This window comes from Salmo salar, chromosome 04, assembly GCF_965601325.2.
Source record: "Salmo salar chromosome 04, fSalSal1, whole genome shotgun sequence".
Lineage (NCBI taxonomy): Eukaryota > Metazoa > Chordata > Actinopteri > Salmoniformes > Salmonidae > Salmo > Salmo salar.
Window position 1 is genome coordinate 37,815,849 of NC_138294.1, and position 18,109 is coordinate 37,833,957.

General features: G+C 43.1%; 26 non-coding genes across 26 annotated transcripts; all 26 read right to left on the minus strand.

Annotated features, from left to right (window-relative positions):
- Positions 1-2,163: 2,163 nt before the first annotated feature.
- Positions 2,164-2,245, minus strand: trnas-gcu (transfer RNA serine (anticodon GCU)). The gene has a single exon. It is a non-coding gene; the product is annotated as a tRNA-Ser (tRNA).
- A 479-nt stretch (positions 2,246-2,724) lies between these two features.
- Positions 2,725-2,806, minus strand: trnas-gcu (transfer RNA serine (anticodon GCU)). The gene has a single exon. It is a non-coding gene; the product is annotated as a tRNA-Ser (tRNA).
- Positions 2,807-3,285: 479 nt separating this feature from the next.
- On the minus strand, positions 3,286-3,367 carry trnas-gcu (transfer RNA serine (anticodon GCU)). Its single transcript has one exon. It is a non-coding gene; the product is annotated as a tRNA-Ser (tRNA).
- A 479-nt stretch (positions 3,368-3,846) lies between these two features.
- Positions 3,847-3,928, minus strand: trnas-gcu (transfer RNA serine (anticodon GCU)). Its single transcript has one exon. It is a non-coding gene; the product is annotated as a tRNA-Ser (tRNA).
- A 479-nt stretch (positions 3,929-4,407) lies between these two features.
- Positions 4,408-4,489, minus strand: trnas-gcu (transfer RNA serine (anticodon GCU)). The gene has a single exon. It is a non-coding gene; the product is annotated as a tRNA-Ser (tRNA).
- Positions 4,490-4,969: 480 nt separating this feature from the next.
- Positions 4,970-5,051, minus strand: trnas-gcu (transfer RNA serine (anticodon GCU)). The gene has a single exon. It is a non-coding gene; the product is annotated as a tRNA-Ser (tRNA).
- Positions 5,052-5,530: 479 nt separating this feature from the next.
- On the minus strand, positions 5,531-5,612 carry trnas-gcu (transfer RNA serine (anticodon GCU)). The gene has a single exon. It is a non-coding gene; the product is annotated as a tRNA-Ser (tRNA).
- A 1,917-nt stretch (positions 5,613-7,529) lies between these two features.
- trnas-gcu (transfer RNA serine (anticodon GCU)) lies at positions 7,530-7,611 on the minus strand. The gene has a single exon. It is a non-coding gene; the product is annotated as a tRNA-Ser (tRNA).
- Positions 7,612-8,090: 479 nt separating this feature from the next.
- trnas-gcu (transfer RNA serine (anticodon GCU)) lies at positions 8,091-8,172 on the minus strand. Its single transcript has one exon. It is a non-coding gene; the product is annotated as a tRNA-Ser (tRNA).
- A 479-nt stretch (positions 8,173-8,651) lies between these two features.
- On the minus strand, positions 8,652-8,733 carry trnas-gcu (transfer RNA serine (anticodon GCU)). The gene has a single exon. It is a non-coding gene; the product is annotated as a tRNA-Ser (tRNA).
- A 480-nt stretch (positions 8,734-9,213) lies between these two features.
- Positions 9,214-9,295, minus strand: trnas-gcu (transfer RNA serine (anticodon GCU)). Its single transcript has one exon. It is a non-coding gene; the product is annotated as a tRNA-Ser (tRNA).
- Positions 9,296-9,774: 479 nt separating this feature from the next.
- Positions 9,775-9,856, minus strand: trnas-gcu (transfer RNA serine (anticodon GCU)). Its single transcript has one exon. It is a non-coding gene; the product is annotated as a tRNA-Ser (tRNA).
- A 479-nt stretch (positions 9,857-10,335) lies between these two features.
- trnas-gcu (transfer RNA serine (anticodon GCU)) lies at positions 10,336-10,417 on the minus strand. The gene has a single exon. It is a non-coding gene; the product is annotated as a tRNA-Ser (tRNA).
- A 479-nt stretch (positions 10,418-10,896) lies between these two features.
- On the minus strand, positions 10,897-10,978 carry trnas-gcu (transfer RNA serine (anticodon GCU)). Its single transcript has one exon. It is a non-coding gene; the product is annotated as a tRNA-Ser (tRNA).
- A 480-nt stretch (positions 10,979-11,458) lies between these two features.
- On the minus strand, positions 11,459-11,540 carry trnas-gcu (transfer RNA serine (anticodon GCU)). Its single transcript has one exon. It is a non-coding gene; the product is annotated as a tRNA-Ser (tRNA).
- A 479-nt stretch (positions 11,541-12,019) lies between these two features.
- On the minus strand, positions 12,020-12,101 carry trnas-acu (transfer RNA serine (anticodon ACU)). The gene has a single exon. It is a non-coding gene; the product is annotated as a tRNA-Ser (tRNA).
- A 480-nt stretch (positions 12,102-12,581) lies between these two features.
- trnas-gcu (transfer RNA serine (anticodon GCU)) lies at positions 12,582-12,663 on the minus strand. The gene has a single exon. It is a non-coding gene; the product is annotated as a tRNA-Ser (tRNA).
- Positions 12,664-13,142: 479 nt separating this feature from the next.
- trnas-gcu (transfer RNA serine (anticodon GCU)) lies at positions 13,143-13,224 on the minus strand. Its single transcript has one exon. It is a non-coding gene; the product is annotated as a tRNA-Ser (tRNA).
- Positions 13,225-13,703: 479 nt separating this feature from the next.
- trnas-gcu (transfer RNA serine (anticodon GCU)) lies at positions 13,704-13,785 on the minus strand. The gene has a single exon. It is a non-coding gene; the product is annotated as a tRNA-Ser (tRNA).
- Positions 13,786-14,264: 479 nt separating this feature from the next.
- Positions 14,265-14,346, minus strand: trnas-gcu (transfer RNA serine (anticodon GCU)). Its single transcript has one exon. It is a non-coding gene; the product is annotated as a tRNA-Ser (tRNA).
- A 480-nt stretch (positions 14,347-14,826) lies between these two features.
- On the minus strand, positions 14,827-14,908 carry trnas-gcu (transfer RNA serine (anticodon GCU)). The gene has a single exon. It is a non-coding gene; the product is annotated as a tRNA-Ser (tRNA).
- A 479-nt stretch (positions 14,909-15,387) lies between these two features.
- Positions 15,388-15,469, minus strand: trnas-acu (transfer RNA serine (anticodon ACU)). Its single transcript has one exon. It is a non-coding gene; the product is annotated as a tRNA-Ser (tRNA).
- A 480-nt stretch (positions 15,470-15,949) lies between these two features.
- On the minus strand, positions 15,950-16,031 carry trnas-gcu (transfer RNA serine (anticodon GCU)). Its single transcript has one exon. It is a non-coding gene; the product is annotated as a tRNA-Ser (tRNA).
- Positions 16,032-16,510: 479 nt separating this feature from the next.
- Positions 16,511-16,592, minus strand: trnas-gcu (transfer RNA serine (anticodon GCU)). Its single transcript has one exon. It is a non-coding gene; the product is annotated as a tRNA-Ser (tRNA).
- Positions 16,593-17,072: 480 nt separating this feature from the next.
- On the minus strand, positions 17,073-17,154 carry trnas-gcu (transfer RNA serine (anticodon GCU)). Its single transcript has one exon. It is a non-coding gene; the product is annotated as a tRNA-Ser (tRNA).
- Positions 17,155-17,633: 479 nt separating this feature from the next.
- On the minus strand, positions 17,634-17,715 carry trnas-gcu (transfer RNA serine (anticodon GCU)). The gene has a single exon. It is a non-coding gene; the product is annotated as a tRNA-Ser (tRNA).
- Positions 17,716-18,109: the final 394 nt, after the last annotated feature.

The window sequence follows — 18,109 nt, forward strand, 5'->3', positions numbered from 1 at the left end:
TTTGCGAAGAGGTTGGTTTTCCAATCTACACATGTAGTTCATTGCCTTCACCACTCAGATACCAAGATCTGTGCTCTTGCGGTGGCAGTCGGCCATCTTACCAATGTTTGCGTAAGTCAAAATCTTACAGTGCCATAAAAAAGGTCTTATATTTTTGGTTGCTCGATGAGGATGGGATACGAACCCATGCATTCAGAGCACAATGGATTAGCAGTCCATCGCCTTAACCTCTTGGGGCTAGGTGGGATGCTAGCGTGCCACCCGTGGTGCACTCCATCAACAGCAGGTGCATTTCAAGAGCGGCAAATTTGAATCCAAATAAATGTCAAAATTCAAATTTTTCAAAAATACAACTATGTTACACCATTTGAAAGATAAACATCTCCTTAATCTAACCACGTTTTACGATTTCAAAAAGGTTTTACGGCGAAAGCATAAATTTAGAGTATGTTAGGACAGTACATTTACAAGAGTTGTGTGTAATGTTTTGTCAAGTCAAAGACAGGGTCACCAAAACCATAAAACCAGCTAAAATGATGCACTAACCTTTTACAATCTCCATCAGATGACACTCCTAGGACATTATGTTAGACAATGCATGCATTTTTAGTTCTATCAAGTTCATATTTATATCCAAAAACAGCGTTTTACTATGGCATTGATGTTGAGGAAATCGTTTCCCTCCAATAACCGGCAGTCAAGTCAGCGTCACAAATTAAATAATTAAAATTAGAAAACATTGGTAAAATATTATATTGTCATTTAAAGAATTATAGATTTACATCTCTTGAACGCAATCAACTTGCCAGATTTAAAAATAACCTTACTGGGAAATCACACTTTGCAATAATCTGAGCACTGCGCCCAGAAAAATACGCGTTGCGATACAGACTAGACGTCATGTTGGGGAGATCTAAAATCGAAAATACTATGTAAATAATCCATTACCTTTGATTCTCTTCATCAGATGTCACTTCCAGGTATCACAGGTCCATAACGAATGTAGTTTTGTTCAAAAAAGCTCATCATTTATGTCCAAAAATCTCCGTCTCGTTAGCACATGATGTAAGCCAGCCGGACTTCTCGTCATGAACGAGGGGAAAAAATATATTTACGTTCGTTCAAACATGTCAAACGTTGTATAGCATAAATCATTAGGGCCTTTTTTAACCAGAACATGAATAATATTCAAGGTGGACGAATGCATACTCTTTTATAACGTATTGGAACGAGGGTACCCAACATGAACTAGCGCGCCAGGTGTCTAATGGGCCATCATCGTTCCATGGCTCTTGTTCGGTCAGATCTCCCTCCAGAAGACTCAAAACACTTTGTAAAGGCTGGTGACATCTAGTGGAAGCAATAGGAAGTGCCAAAATATTCCTAAGCCCCTGTGTTTTTCAATGGGATAGGTTTAAAGTCAATACAACACATCAGGTATCCACTTCCTGTCAGAAAATGTCTCAGGGTTTTGCCTGCCAAATGAGTTCTGTTATACTCACAGACACCATTCAAACAGTTTTGGAAACTTTAGAGTGTTTTCTATCCATATATAATAAGTATATGCATATTCTAGTTACTGGGTAGGATTAGTAACCAGATTAAATCGGGTACATTTTTTTTATCCAGACGTGCAAATGCTGCCCCCTAGACCCAACAGGTTAACCACTCGGCCACCTCATCCGTTTGTACACACGTGGTATTTTCCCCCACAAACTGCAGTTGCTGTATGTAAACCCATGATTGAAATCGATGAAAGTTAGGCATTGCAACGGCAGGGCCATGTGTCCATCCCATCGAGACATTTAACAAATGTGTTGTCAGGCTGAGTGGTCTAAAGTGCTTGATTAAGTGTGTGGAGGTGTCGGTTCAAATCCCACCGTTGAGGTTGCCCTTGGTAAAGCTATTCTTCATTACCTGAATCTTATCAGTTGCTCTAGGAGTGTGCAGGGATTCTATATTCATGTGGGGCCATGCAAGAGAACAAATAAAAAAAAACATTTGCGAAGAGGTTGGTTTTCCAATCTACACATGTAGTTCATCACCTTCACCACTCAGACACCAAGTTCTGTGCTCATGCGGTGGCAGTCGGCCATCTTACCAATGTTTGCGTAAGTCAAAATCTTACAGTGCCATAAAAAAGGTATTAGTTTTTTGTTTGCTCGATGAGGATGGGATTCGAACCCATGCATGCAGAGCACGATGGATTAGCAGTCCATCACCTTAACCACTCGGCCACCTCATCCGTTGGTACATAAGTGGCAGTTGCCCCCACAAATTGTAGTTGCTGTATGTAAACCCATGATTGAAATCAATGAAAGTTAGGCATTGCAACGGCAGAGCCATGTGTCGATCCCATCGAGACATTTAACAAATGTGTTGTCAGGCTGAGTGGTCTAAAGTGCTTGATTAAGTGTGTGGAGGTGTCGGTTCAAATCCCACCGTTGAGGTTGCCCTTGGTAAAGCTATTCTTCAATACCTGAATCTTATCAGTCGCTCTAGGAGTGTGCATGGATTCTATATTCATGTGGGGCCATGCAAGAGAAGAAATAAAAAAAACATTTGCGAAGAGGTTGGTTTTCCAATCTACACATGTAGTTCATCACCTTCACCACTCAGACACCAAGTTCTGTGCTCATGCGGTGGCAGTCGGCCATCTTACCAATGTTTGCGTAAGTCAAAATCTTACAGTGCCATAAAAAAGGTCTTATATTTTTGGTTGCTCGATGATGATGGGATACGAACCCATGCATTCAGAGCACAATGGATTAGCAGTCCATCGCCTTAACCACTCGGCCACCTCATCCGTTTGTACACACGTGGTATTTTCCCCCACAAACTGCAGTTGCTGTATGTAAACCCATGATTGAAATCGATGAAAGTTAGGCATTGCAACGGCAGGGCCATGTGTCCATCCCATCGAGACATTTAACAAATGTGTTGTCAGGCTGAGTGGTCTAAAGTGCTTGATTAAGTGTGTGGAGGTGTCGGTTCAAATCCCACCGTTGAGGTTGCCCTTGGTAAAGCTATTCTTCAATACCTGAATCTTATCAGTCGCTCTAGGAGTGTGCAGGGATTCTATATTCATGTGGGGCCATGCAAGAGAAGAAATAAAAAAAACATTTGCGAAGAGGTTGGTTTTCCAATCTACACCTGTAGTTCATCACCTTCACCACTCAGACACCAAGTTCTGTGCTCATGCGGTGGCAGTCGGCCATCTTACCAATGTTTGCGTAAGTCAAATTCTTACAGTGCCATAAAAAAGGTCTTATATTTTTGGTTGCTCGATGAGGATGGGATACGAACCCATGCATTCAGAGTACAATAGATTAGCAGTCCATCGCCTTAACCACTCGGCCACCTCATCCATTTATACACACGTGGTATTTTCCCCCACAAACTGCAGTTGCTGTATGTAAACCCATGATTGAAATCGATGAAAGTTAGGCATTGCAACGGCAGGGCCATGTGTCGATCCCATCGAGACATTTAACAAATGTGTTGTCAGGCTGAGTGGTCTAAAGTGCTTGATTAAGTGTGTGGAGGTGTCGGTTCAAATCCCACCGTTGAGGTTGCCCTTGGTAAAGCTATTCTTCAATACCTGAATCTTATCAGTCGCTCTAGGACTGTGCATGGATTCTATATTCATGTGGGGCCATGCAAGAGAAGAAATAAAAAAAACATTTGCGAAGAGGTTGGTTTTCCAATCTACACATGTAGTTCATCACCTTCACCACTCAGACACCAAGTTCTGTGCTCATGCGGTGGCAGTCGGCCATCTTACCAATGTTTGCGTAAGTCAAAATCTTACAGTGCCATAAAAAAGGTCTTATATTTTTGGTTGCTCGATGATGATGGGATACGAACCCATGCATTCAGAGCACAATGGATTAGCAGTCCATCGCCTTAACCACTCGGCCACCTCATCCGTTTGTACACACGTGGTATTTTCCCCCACAAACTGCAGTTGCTGTATGTAAACCCATGATTGAAATCGATGAAAGTTAGGCATTGCAACGGCAGGGCCATGTGTCCATCCCATCGAGACATTTAACAAATGTGTTGTCAGGCTGAGTGGTCTAAAGTGCTTGATTAAGTGTGTGGAGGTGTCGGTTCAAATCCCACCGTTGAGGTTGCCCTTGGTAAAGCTATTCTTCAATACCTGAATCTTATCAGTCGCTCTAGGAGTGTGCAGGGATTCTATATTCATGTGGGGCCATGCAAGAGAAGAAATAAAAAAAACATTTGCGAAGAGGTTGGTTTTCCAATCTACACCTGTAGTTCATCACCTTCACCACTCAGACACCAAGTTCTGTGCTCATGCGGTGGCAGTCGGCCATCTTACCAATTTTTGCCTAAGTCAAATTCTTACAGTGCCATAAAAAAGGTCTTATATTTTTGGTTGCTCGATGAGGATGGGATACGAACCCATGCATTCAGAGTACAATAGATTAGCAGTCCATCGCCTTAACCACTCGGCCACCTCATCCGTTTGTACACACGTGGTATTTTCCCCCACAAACTGCAGTTGCTGTATGTAAACCCATGATTGAAATCGATGAAAGTTAGGCATTGCAACGGCAGGGCCATGTGTCCATCCCATCGAGACATTTAACAAATGTGTTGTCAGGCTGAGTGGTCTAAAGTGCTTGATTAAGTGTGTGGAGGTGTCGGTTCAAATCCCACCGTTGAGGTTGCCCTTGGTAAAGCTATTCTTCATTACCTGAATCTTATCAGTTGCTCTAGGAGTGTGCAGGGATTATATATTCATGTGGGGCCATGCAAGAGAAGAAATAAAAAAAAACATTTGCGAAGAGGTTGGTTTTCCAATCTACACATGTAGTTCATCGCCTTCACCACTCAGATACCAAGATCTGTGCTCTTGCGGTGGCAGTCGGCCATCTTACCAATGTTTGCGTAAGTCAAAATCTTACAGTGCCATAAAAAAGGTCTTAATTTTTTGTTTGCTCGATGAGGATGGGATTCGAACCCATGCATGCAGAGCACAATGGATTAGCAGTCCATCGCCTTAACCACTCGGCCACCTCATCCGTTGGTACATAAGTGGCAGTTGCCCCCACAAATTGTAGTTGCTGTATGTAAACCCATGATTGAAATCAATGAAAGTTAGGCATTGCATCGGCAGAGCCATGTGTCGATCCCATCGAGACATTTAACAAATGTGTTGTCAGGCTGAGTGGTCTAAAGTGCTTGATTAAGTGTTTGGAGGTGTCGGTTCAAATCCCACCGTTGAGGTTGCCCTTGGTAAAGCTATTCTTCAATACCTGAATCTTATCAGTCGCTCTAGGACTGTGCATGGATTCTATATTCATGTGGGGCCATGCAAGAGAAGAAATAAAAAAAACATTTGCGAAGAGGTTGGTTTTCCAATCTACACATGTAGTTCATCACCTTCACCACTCAGACACCAAGTTCTGTGCTCATGCGGTGGCAGTCGGCCATCTTACCAATGTTTGCGTAAGTCAAAATCTTACAGTGCCATAAAAAAGGTCTTATATTTTTGGTTGCTCGATGATGATGGGATACGAACCCATGCATTCAGAGCACAATGGATTAGCAGTCCATCGCCTTAACCACTCGGCCACCTCATCTGTTTGTACACACGTGGTATTTTCCCCCACAAACTGCAGTTGCTGTATGTAAACCCATGATTGAAATCGATGAAAGTTAGGCATTGCAACGGCAGGGCCATGTGTCCATCCCATCGAGACATTTAACAAATGTGTTGTCAGGCTGAGTGGTCTAAAGTGCTTGATTAACCTCTTGGGGCTAGGTGGGACGCTAGCGTGCCACCTGTGGTGCACTCCATCAACAGCAGGTGCATTTCAAGAGCGGCAAATTTGAATCCAAATAAATGTCAAAATTCAAATTTTTCAAAAATACAACTATGTTACACCATTTGAAAGATAAACATCTCCTTAATCTAACCACGTTTTACGATTTCAAAAAGGTTTTACGGCGAAAGCATAAATTTAGAGTATGTTAGGACAGTACATTTACAAGAGTTGTGTGTAATGTTTTGTCAAGTCAAAGACAGGGTCACCAAAACCATAAAACCAGCTAAAATGATACACTAACCTTTTACAATCTCCATCAGATGACACTCCTAGGACATTATGTTAGACAATGCATGCATTTTTAGTTCTATCAAGTTCATATTTATATACAAAAACAGCGTTTTACTATGGCATTGATGTTGAGGAAATCGTTTCCCTCCAATAACCGGCAGTCAAGTCAGCGTCAGAAATTAAATAATTAAAATTAGAAAACATTGTTAAAATATTATATTGTCATTTAAAGAATTATAGATTTACATCTTTTGAACGCAATCAACTTGCCAGATTTAAAAATAACCTTACTGGGAAATCACACTTTGCAATAATCTGAGCACTGTGCCCAGAAAAATACGCGTTGCGATACAGACTAGACGTCATGTTGGGGAGATCTAAAATCGAAAATACTATGTAAATAATCCATTACCTTTGATTCTCTTCATCAGATGTCACTTCCAGGTATCACAGGTCCATAACGAATGTAGTTTTGTTCAAAAAAGCTCATCATTTATGTCCAAAAATCTCCGTCTCGTTAGCACATGATGTAAGCCAGCCGGACTTCTCGTCATGAACGAGGGGAAAAAATATATTTCCGTTCGTTCAAACATGTCAAACGTTGTATAGCATAAATCATTAGGGCCTTTTTTAACCAGAACATGAATAATATTCAAGGTGGACGAATGCATAGCCTTTTATAACGTATTGGAACGAGGGTACCCAACATGAAGTAGCGCGCCAGGTGTCTAATGGGACATCACCGTTCCATGGCTCTTGTTCGGTCAGATCTCCCTCCAGAAGACTCAAAACACTTTGTAAAGGCTGGTGACATCTAGTGGAAGCAATAGGAAGTGCCAAAATATTCCTAAACCCCTGTGTCTTTCAATGGGATAGCTTTAAAGTCAATACAACACATCAGGTATCCACTTCCTGTCAGAAAATGTCTCAGGGTTTTGCCTGCCAAATGAGTTCTGTTATACTCACAGACACCATTCAAACAGTTTTGGAAACTTTAGAGTGTTTTCTATCCATATATAATAAGTATATGCATATTCTAGTTACTGGGTAGGATTAGTAACCAGATTAAATCGGGTACATTTTTTTTATCCAGACGTGCAAATGCTGCCCCCTAGACCCAACAGGTTAAGTGTGTGGAGGTGTCGGTTCAAATCCCACCGTTGAGGTTGCCCTTGGTAAAGCTATTCTTCAATACCTGAATCTTATCAGTCGCTCTAGGAGTGTGCAGGGATTCTATATTCATGTGGGGCCATGCAAGAGAAGAAATAAAAAAAACATTTGCGAAGAGGTTGGTTTTCCAATCTACACCTGTAGTTCATCACCTTCACCACTCAGACACCAAGTTCTGTGCTCATGCGGTGGCAGTCGGCCATCTTACCAATGTTTGCGTAAGTCAAATTCTTACAGTGCCATAAAAAAGGTCTTATATTTTTGGTTGCTCGATGAGGATGGGATACGAACCCATGCATTCAGAGTACAATAGATTAGCAGTCCATCGCCTTAACCACTCGGCCACCTCATCCGTTTGTACACACGTGGTATTTTCCCCCACAAACTGCAGTTGCTGTATGTAAACCCATGATTGAAATCGATGAAAGTTAGGCATTGCATCGGCAGAGCCATGTGTCGATCCCATCGAGACATTTAACAAATGTGTTGTCAGGCTGAGTGGTCTAAAGTGCTTGATTAAGTGTTTGGAGGTGTCGGTTCAAATCCCACCGTTGAGGTTGCCCTTGGTAAAGCTATTCTTCAATACCTGAATCTTATCAGTCGCTCTAGGACTGTGCATGGATTCTATATTCATGTGGGGCCATGCAAGAGAAGAAATAAAAAAAACATTTGCGAAGAGGTTGGTTTTCCAATCTACACATGTAGTTCATCACCTTCACCACTCAGACACCAAGTTCTGTGCTCATGCGGTGGCAGTCGGCCATCTTACCAATGTTTGCGTAAGTCAAAATCTTACAGTGCCATAAAAAAGGTCTTATATTTTTGGTTGCTCGATGATGATGGGATACGAACCCATGCATTCAGAGCACAATGGATTAGCAGTCCATCGCCTTAACCACTCGGCCACCTCATCCGTTTGTACACACGTGGTATTTTCCCCCACAAACTGCAGTTGCTGTATGTAAACCCATGATTGAAATCGATGAAAGTTAGGCATTGCAACGGCAGGGCCATGTGTCCATCCCATCGAGACATTTAACAAATGTGTTGTCAGGCTGAGTGGTCTAAAGTGCTTGATTAAGTGTGTGGAGGTGTCGGTTCAAATCCCACCGTTGAGGTTGCCCTTGGTAAAGCTATTCTTCAATACCTGAATCTTATCAGTCGCTCTAGGAGTGTGCAGGGATTCTATATTCATGTGGGGCCATGCAAGAGAAGAAATAAAAAAAACATTTGCGAAGAGGTTGGTTTTCCAATCTACACCTGTAGTTCATCACCTTCACCACTCAGACACCAAGTTCTGTGCTCATGCGGTGGCAGTCGGCCATCTTACCAATGTTTGCGTAAGTCAAATTCTTACAGTGCCATAAAAAAGGTCTTATATTTTTGGTTGCTCGATGAGGATGGGATACGAACCCATGCATTCAGAGTACAATAGATTAGCAGTCCATCGCCTTAACCACTCGGCCACCTCATCCGTTTGTACACACGTGGTATTTTCCCCCACAAACTGCAGTTGCTGTATGTAAACCCATGATTGAAATCGATGAAAGTTAGGCATTGCAACGGCAGGGCCATGTGTCCATCCCATCGAGACATTTAACAAATGTGTTGTCAGGCTGAGTGGTCTAAAGTGCTTGATTAAGTGTGTGGAGGTGTCGGTTCAAATCCCACCGTTGAGGTTGCCCTTGGTAAAGCTATTCTTCATTACCTGAATCTTATCAGTTGCTCTAGGAGTGTGCAGGGATTCTATATTCATGTGGGGCCATGCAAGAGAACAAATAAAAAAAAACATTTGCGAAGAGGTTGGTTTTCCAATCTACACATGTAGTTCATCGCCTTCACCACTCAGATACCAAGATCTGTGCTCTTGCGGTGGCAGTCGGCCATCTTACCAATGTTTGCGTAAGTCAAAATCTTACAGTGCCATAAAAAAGGTCTTAATTTTTTGTTTGCTCGATGAGGATGGGATTCGAACCCATGCATGCAGAGCACAATGGATTAGCAGTCCATCACCTTAACCACTCGGCCACCTCATCCGTTGGTACATAAGTGGCAGTTGCCCCCACAAATTGTAGTTGCTGTATGTAAACCCATGATTGAAATCAATGAAAGTTAGGCATTGCATCGGCAGAGCCATGTGTCGATCCCATCGAGACATTTAACAAATGTGTTGTCAGGCTGAGTGGTCTAAAGTGCTTGATTAAGTGTTTGGAGGTGTCGGTTCAAATCCCACCGTTGAGGTTGCCCTTGGTAAAGCTATTCTTCAATACCTGAATCTTATCAGTCGCTCTAGGACTGTGCATGGATTCTATATTCATGTGGGGCCATGCAAGAGAAGAAATAAAAAAAACATTTGCGAAGAGGTTGGTTTTCCAATCTACACATGTAGTTCATCACCTTCACCACTCAGACACCAAGTTCTGTGCTCATGCGGTGGCAGTCGGCCATCTTACCAATGTTTGCGTAAGTCAAAATCTTACAGTGCCATAAAAAAGGTCTTATATTTTTGGTTGCTCGATGATGATGGGATACGAACCCATGCATTCAGAGCACAATGGATTAGCAGTCCATCGCCTTAACCACTCGGCCACCTCATCCGTTTGTACACACGTGGTATTTTCCCCCACAAACTGCAGTTGCTGTATGTAAACCCATGATTGAAATCGATGAAAGTTAGGCATTGCAACGGCAGGGCCATGTGTCCATCCCATCGAGACATTTAACAAATGTGTTGTCAGGCTGAGTGGTCTAAAGTGCTTGATTAAGTGTGTGGAGGTGTCGGTTCAAATCCCACCGTTGAGGTTGCCCTTGGTAAAGCTATTCTTCAATACCTGAATCTTATCAGTCGCTCTAGGAGTGTGCAGGGATTCTATATTCATGTGGGGCCATGCAAGAGAAGAAATAAAAAAAACATTTGCGAAGAGGTTGGTTTTCCAATCTACACCTGTAGTTCATCACCTTCACCACTCAGACACCAAGTTCTGTGCTCATGCGGTGGCAGTCGGCCATCTTACCAATGTTTGCGTAAGTCAAATTCTTACAGTGCCATAAAAAAGGTCTTATATTTTTGGTTGCTCGATGAGGATGGGATACGAACCCATGCATTCAGAGTACAATAGATTAGCAGTCCATCGCCTTAACCACTCGGCCACCTCATCCGTTGGTGCATAAGTGGCAGTTGCCCCCACAAATTGTAGTTGCTGTATGTAAACCCATGATTGAAATCAATGAAAGTTAGGCATTGCATCGGCAGAGCCATGTGTCGATCCCATCGAGACATTTAACAAATGTGTTGTCAGGCTGAGTGGTCTAAAGTGCTTGATTAAGTGTGTGGAGGTGTCGATTCAAATCCCACCGTTGAGGTTGCCCTTGGTAAAGCTATTCTTCAATACCTGAATCTTATCAGTCGCTCTAGGAGTGTGCAGGGATTCTATATTCATGTGGGGCCATGCAAGAGAAGAAATAAAAAAAACATTTGCGAAGAGGTTGGTTTTCCAATCTACACCTGTAGTTCATCACCTTCACCACTCAGACACCAAGTTCTGTGCTCATGCGGTGGCAGTCGGCCATCTTACCAATGTTTGCGTAAGTCAAATTCTTACAGTGCCATAAAAAAGGTCTTATATTTTTGGTTGCTCGATGAGGATGGGATACGAACCCATGCATTCAGAGTACAATAGATTAGCAGTCCAATGCCTTAACCACTCGGCCACCTCATCCGTTTGTACACACGTGGTATTTTCCCCCACAAACTGCAGTTGCTGTATGTAAACCCATGATTGAAATCGATGAAAGTTAGGCATTGCAACGGCAGGGCCATGTGTCCATCCCATCGAGACATTTAACAAATGTGTTGTCAGGCTGAGTGGTCTAAAGTGCTTGATTAAGTGTGTGGAGGTGTCGGTTCAAATCCCACCGTTGAGGTTGCCCTTGGTAAAGCTATTCTTCATTACCTGAATCTTATCAGTTGCTCTAGGAGTGTGCAGGGATTCTATATTCATGTGGGGCCATGCAAGAGAACAAATTAAAAAAAACATTTGCGAAGAGGTTGGTTTTCCAATCTACACATGTAGTTCATCGCCTTCACCACTCAGATACCAAGATCTGTGCTCTTGCGGTGGCAGTCGGCCATCTTACCAATGTTTGCGTAAGTCAAAATCTTACAGTGCCATAAAAAAGGTCTTAATTTTTTGTTTGCTCGATGAGGATGGGATTCGAACCCATGCATGCAGAGCACAATGGATTAGCAGTCTATCGCCTTAACCACTCGGCCACCTCATCCGTTGGTGCATAAGTGGCAGTTGCCCCCACAAATTGTAGTTGCTGTATGTAAACCCATGATTGAAATCAATGAAAGTTAGGCATTGCATCGGCAGAGCCATGTGTCGATCCCATCGAGACATTTAACAAATGTGTTGTCAGGCTGAGTGGTCTAAAGTGCTTGATTAAGTGTGTGGAGGTGTCGGTTCAAATCCCACCGTTGAGGTTGCCCTTGGTAAAGCTATTCTTCAATACCTGAATCTTATCAGTCGCTCTAGGACTGTGCATGGATTCTATATTCATGTGGGGCCATGCAAGAGAAGAAATAAAAAAAACATTTGCGAAGAGGTTGGTTTTCCAATCTACACATGTAGTTCATCACCTTCACCACTCAGACACCAAGTTCTGTGCTCATGCGGTGGCAGTCGGCCATCTTACCAATGTTTGCGTAAGTCAAATTCTTACAGTGCCATAAAAAAGGTCTTATATTTTTGGTTGGTCGATGAGGATGGGATACGAACCCATGCATTCAGAGTACAATAGATTAGTAGTCCATCGCCTTAACCACTCGGCCACCTCATCCGTTTGTACACACGTGGTATTTTCCCCCACAAACTGCAGTTGCTGTATGTAAACCCATGATTGAAATCGATGAAAGTTAGGCATTGCAACGGCAGGGCCATGTGTCCATCCCATCGAGACATTTAACAAATGTGTTGTCAGGCTGAGTGGTCTAAAGTGCTTGATTAAGTGTGTGGAGGTGTCGGTTCAAATCCCACCGTTGAGGTTGCCCTTGGTAAAGCTATTCTTCATTACCTGAATCTTATCAGTTGCTCTAGGAGTGTGCAGGGATTCTATATTCATGTGGGGCCATGCAAGAGAACAAATAAAAAAAAACATTTGCGAAGAGGTTGGTTTTCCAATCTACACATGTAGTTCATCGCCTTCACCACTCAGATACCAAGATCTGTGCTCTTGCGGTGGCAGTCGGCCATCTTACCAATGTTTGCGTAAGTCAAAATCTTACAGTGCCATAAAAAAGGTCTTAATTTTTTGTTTGCTCGATGAAGATGGGATTCGAACCCATGCATGCAGAGCACAATGGATTAGCAGTCCATCGCCTTAACCACTCGGCCACCTCATCCATTGGTACATAAGTGGCAGTTGCCCCCACAAATTGTAGTTGCTGTATGTAAACCCATGATTGAAATCAATGAAAGTTAGGCATTGCAACGGCAGAGCCATGTGTCGATCCCATCGAGACATTTAACAAATGTGTTGTCAGGCTGAGTGGTCTAAAGTGCTTGATTAAGTGTGTGGAGGTGTCGGTTCAAATCCCACCGTTGAGGTTGCCCTTGGTAAAGCTATTCTTCAATACCTGAATCTTATCAGTCGCTCTAGGACTGTGCATGGATTCTATATTCATGTGGGGCCATGCAAGAGAAGAAATAAAAAAAACATTTGCGAAGAGGTTGGTTTTCCAATCTACACATGTAGTTCATCACCTTCACCACTCAGACACCAAGTTCTGTGCTCATGCGGTGGCAGTCGGCCATCTTACCAATGTTTGCGTAAGTCAAATTCTTACAGTGCCATAAAAAAGGTCTTATATTTTTGGTTGCTCGATGAGGATGGGATACGAACCCATGCATTCAGAGTACAATAGATTAGCAGTCCATCGCCTTAACCACTCGGCCACCTCATCCGTTTGTACACACGTGGTATTTTCCCCCACAAACTGCAGTTGCTGTATGTAAACCCATGATTGAAATCGATGAAAGTTAGGCATTGCAACGGCAGGGCCATGTGTCCATCCCATCGAGACATTTAACAAATGTGTTGTCAGGCTGAGTGGTCTAAAGTGCTTGATTAAGTGTGTGGAGGTGTCGGTTCAAATCCCACCGTTGAGGTTGCCCTTGGTAAAGCTATTCTTCAATACCTGAATCTTATCAGTCGCTCTAGGAGTGTGCAGGGATTCTATATTCATGTGGGGCCATGCAAGAGAAGAAATAAAAAAAACATTTGCGAAGAGGTTGGTTTTCCAATCTACACCTGTAGTTCATCACCTTCACCACTCAGACACCAAGTTCTGTGCTCATGCGGTGGCAGTCGGCCATCTTACCAATGTTTGCGTAAGTCAAATTCTTACAGTGCCATAAAAAAGGTCTTATATTTTTGGTTGCTCGATGAGGATGGGATACGAACCCATGCATTCAGAGTACAATAGATTAGCAGTCCATCGCCTTAACCACTCGGCCACCTCATCCGTTGGTGCATAAGTGGCAGTTGCCCCCACAAATTGTAGTTGCTGTATGTAAACCCATGATTGAAATCAATGAAAGTTAGGCATTGCATCGGCAGAGCCATGTGTCGATCCCATCGAGACATTTAACAAATGTGTTGTCAGGCTGAGTGGTCTAAAGTGCTTGATTAAGTGTGTGGAGGTGTCGATTCAAATCCCACCGTTGAGGTTGCCCTTGGTAAAGCTATTCTTCAATACCTGAATCTTATCAGTCGCTCTAGGAGTGTGCAGGGATTCTATATTCATGTGGGGCCATGCAAGAGAAGAAATAAAAAAAACATTTGCGAAGAGGTTGGTTTTCCAATCTACACCTGTAGTTCATCACCTTCACCACTCAGACACCAAGTTCTGTGCTCATGCGGTGGCAGTCGGCCATCTTACCAATGTTTGCGTAAGTCAAATTCTTACAGTGCCATAAAAAAGGTCTTATATTTTTGGTTGCTCGATGAGGATGGGATACGAACCCATGCATTCAGAGTACAATAGATTAGCAGTCCAATGCCTTAACCACTCGGCCACCTCATCCGTTTGTACACACGTGGTATTTTCCCCCACAAACTGCAGTTGCTGTATGTAAACCCATGATTGAAATCGATGAAAGTTAGGCATTGCAACGGCAGGGCCATGTGTCCATCCCATCGAGACATTTAACAAATGTGTTGTCAGGCTGAGTGGTCTAAAGTGCTTGATTAAGTGTGTGGAGGTGTCGGTTCAAATCCCACCGTTGAGGTTGCCCTTGGTAAAGCTATTCTTCATTACCTGAATCTTATCAGTTGCTCTAGGAGTGTGCAGGGATTCTATATTCATGTGGGGCCATGCAAGAGAACAAATTAAAAAAAACATTTGCGAAGAGGTTGGTTTTCCAATCTACACATGTAGTTCATCGCCTTCACCACTCAGATACCAAGATCTGTGCTCTTGCGGTGGCAGTCGGCCATCTTACCAATGTTTGCGTAAGTCAAAATCTTACAGTGCCATAAAAAAGGTCTTAATTTTTTGTTTGCTCGATGAGGATGGGATTCGAACCCATGCATGCAGAGCACAATGGATTAGCAGTCTATCGCCTTAACCACTCGGCCACCTCATCCGTTGGTGCATAAGTGGCAGTTGCCCCCACAAATTGTAGTTGCTGTATGTAAACCCATGATTGAAATCAATGAAAGTTAGGCATTGCATCGGCAGAGCCATGTGTCGATCCCATCGAGACATTTAACAAATGTGTTGTCAGGCTGAGTGGTCTAAAGTGCTTGATTAAGTGTGTGGAGGTGTCGGTTCAAATCCCACCGTTGAGGTTGCCCTTGGTAAAGCTATTCTTCAATACCTGAATCTTATCAGTCGCTCTAGGACTGTGCATGGATTCTATATTCATGTGGGGCCATGCAAGAGAAGAAATAAAAAAAACATTTGCGAAGAGGTTGGTTTTCCAATCTACACATGTAGTTCATCACCTTCACCACTCAGACACCAAGTTCTGTGCTCATGCGGTGGCAGTCGGCCATCTTACCAATGTTTGCGTAAGTCAAATTCTTACAGTGCCATAAAAAAGGTCTTATATTTTTGGTTGGTCGATGAGGATGGGATACGAACCCATGCATTCAGAGTACAATAGATTAGTAGTCCATCGCCTTAACCACTCGGCCACCTCATCCGTTTGTACACACGTGGTATTTTCCCCCACAAACTGCAGTTGCTGTATGTAAACCCATGATTGAAATCGATGAAAGTTAGGCATTGCAACGGCAGGGCCATGTGTCCATCCCATCGAGACATTTAACAAATGTGTTGTCAGGCTGAGTGGTCTAAAGTGCTTGATTAAGTGTGTGGAGGTGTCGGTTCAAATCCCACCGTTGAGGTTGCCCTTGGTAAAGCTATTCTTCATTACCTGAATCTTATCAGTTGCTCTAGGAGTGTGCAGGGATTCTATATTCATGTGGGGCCATGCAAGAGAACAAATAAAAAAAAACATTTGCGAAGAGGTTGGTTTTCCAATCTACACATGTAGTTCATCGCCTTCACCACTCAGATACCAAGATCTGTGCTCTTGCGGTGGCAGTCGGCCATCTTACCAATGTTTGCGTAAGTCAAAATCTTACAGTGCCATAAAAAAGGTCTTAATTTTTTGTTTGCTCGATGAAGATGGGATTCGAACCCATGCATGCAGAGCACAATGGATTAGCAGTCCATCGCCTTAACCACTCGGCCACCTCATCCATTGGTACATAAGTGGCAGTTGCCCCCACAAATTGTAGTTGCTGTATGTAAACCCATGATTGAAATCAATGAAAGTTAGGCATTGCAACGGCAGAGCCATGTGTCGATCCCATCGAGACATTTAACAAATGTGTTGTCAGGCTGAGTGGTCTAAAGTGCTTGATTAAGTGTGTGGAGGTGTCGGTTCAAATCCCACCGTTGAGGTTGCCCTTGGTAAAGCTATTCTTCAATACCTGAATCTTATCAGTCGCTCTAGGACTGTGCATGGATTCTATATTCATGTGGGGCCATGCAAGAGAAGAAATAAAAAAAACATTTGCGAAGAGGTTGGTTTTCCAATCTACACATGTAGTTCATCACCTTCACCACTCAGACACCAAGTTCTGTGCTCATGCGGTGGCAGTCGGCCATCTTACCAATGTTTGCGTAAGTCAAATTCTTACAGTGCCATAAAAAAGGTCTTATATTTTTGGTTGCTCGATGAGGATGGGATACGAACCCATGCATTCAGAGTACAATAGATTAGCAGTCCATCGCCTTAACCACTCGGCCACCTCATCCGTTTGTACACACGTGGTATTTTCCCCCACAAACTGCAGTTGCTGTATGTAAACCCATGATTGAAATCGATGAAAGTTAGGCATTGCAACGGCAGGGCCATGTGTCCATCCCATCGAGACATTTAACAAATGTGTTGTCAGGCTGAGTGGTCTAAAGTGCTTGATTAAGTGTGTGGAGGTGTCGGTTCAAATCCCACCGTTGAGGTTGCCCTTGGTAAAGCTATTCTTCATTACCTGAATCTTATCAGTTGCTCTAGGAGTGTGCAGGGATTCTATATTCATGTGGGGCCATGCAAGAGAACAAATAAAAAAAAACATTTGCGAAGAGGTTGGTTTTCCAATCTACACATGTAGTTCATCGCCTTCACCACTCAGATACCAAGATCTGTGCTCTTGCGGTGGCAGTCGGCCATCTTACCAATGTTTGCGTAAGTCAAAATCTTACAGTGCCATAAAAAAGGTCTTAATTTTTTGTTTGCTCGATGAGGATGGGATTCGAACCCATGCATGCAGAGCACAATGGATTAGCAGTCCATCACCTTAACCACTCGGCCACCTCATCCGTTGGTACATAAGTGGCAGTTGCCCCCACAAATTGTAGTTGCTGTATGTAAACCCATGATTGAAATCAATGAAAGTTAGGCATTGCATCGGCAGAGCCATGTGTCGATCCCATCGAGACATTTAACAAATGTGTTGTCAGGCTGAGTGGTCTAAAGTGCTTGATTAAGTGTTTGGAGGTGTCGGTTCAAATCCCACCGTTGAGGTTGCCCTTGGTAAAGCTATTCTTCAATACCTGAATCTTATCAGTCGCTCTAGGACTGTGCATGGATTCTATATTCATGTGGGGCCATGCAAGAGAAGAAATAAAAAAAACATTTGCGAAGAGGTTGGTTTTCCAATCTACACATGTAGTTCATCACCTTCACCACTCAGACACCAAGTTCTGTGCTCATGCGGTGGCAGTCGGCCATCTTACCAATGTTTGCGTAAGTCAAAATCTTACAGTGCCATAAAAAAGGTCTTATATTTTTGGTTGCTCGATGATGATGGGATACGAACCCATGCATTCAGAGCACAATGGATTAGCAGTCCATCGCCTTAACCACTCGGCCACCTCATCCGTTTGTACACACGTGGTATTTTCCCCCACAAACTGCAGTTGCTGTATGTAAACCCATGATTGAAATCGATGAAAGTTAGGCATTGCAACGGCAGGGCCATGTGTCCATCCCATCGAGACATTTAACAAATGTGTTGTCAGGCTGAGTGGTCTAAAGTGCTTGATTAAGTGTGTGGAGGTGTCGGTTCAAATCCCACCGTTGAGGTTGCCCTTGGTAAAGCTATTCTTCAATACCTGAATCTTATCAGTCGCTCTAGGAGTGTGCAGGGATTCTATATTCATGTGGGGCCATGCAAGAGAAGAAATAAAAAAAACATTTGCGAAGAGGTTGGTTTTCCAATCTACACCTGTAGTTCATCACCTTCACCACTCAGACACCAAGTTCTGTGCTCAT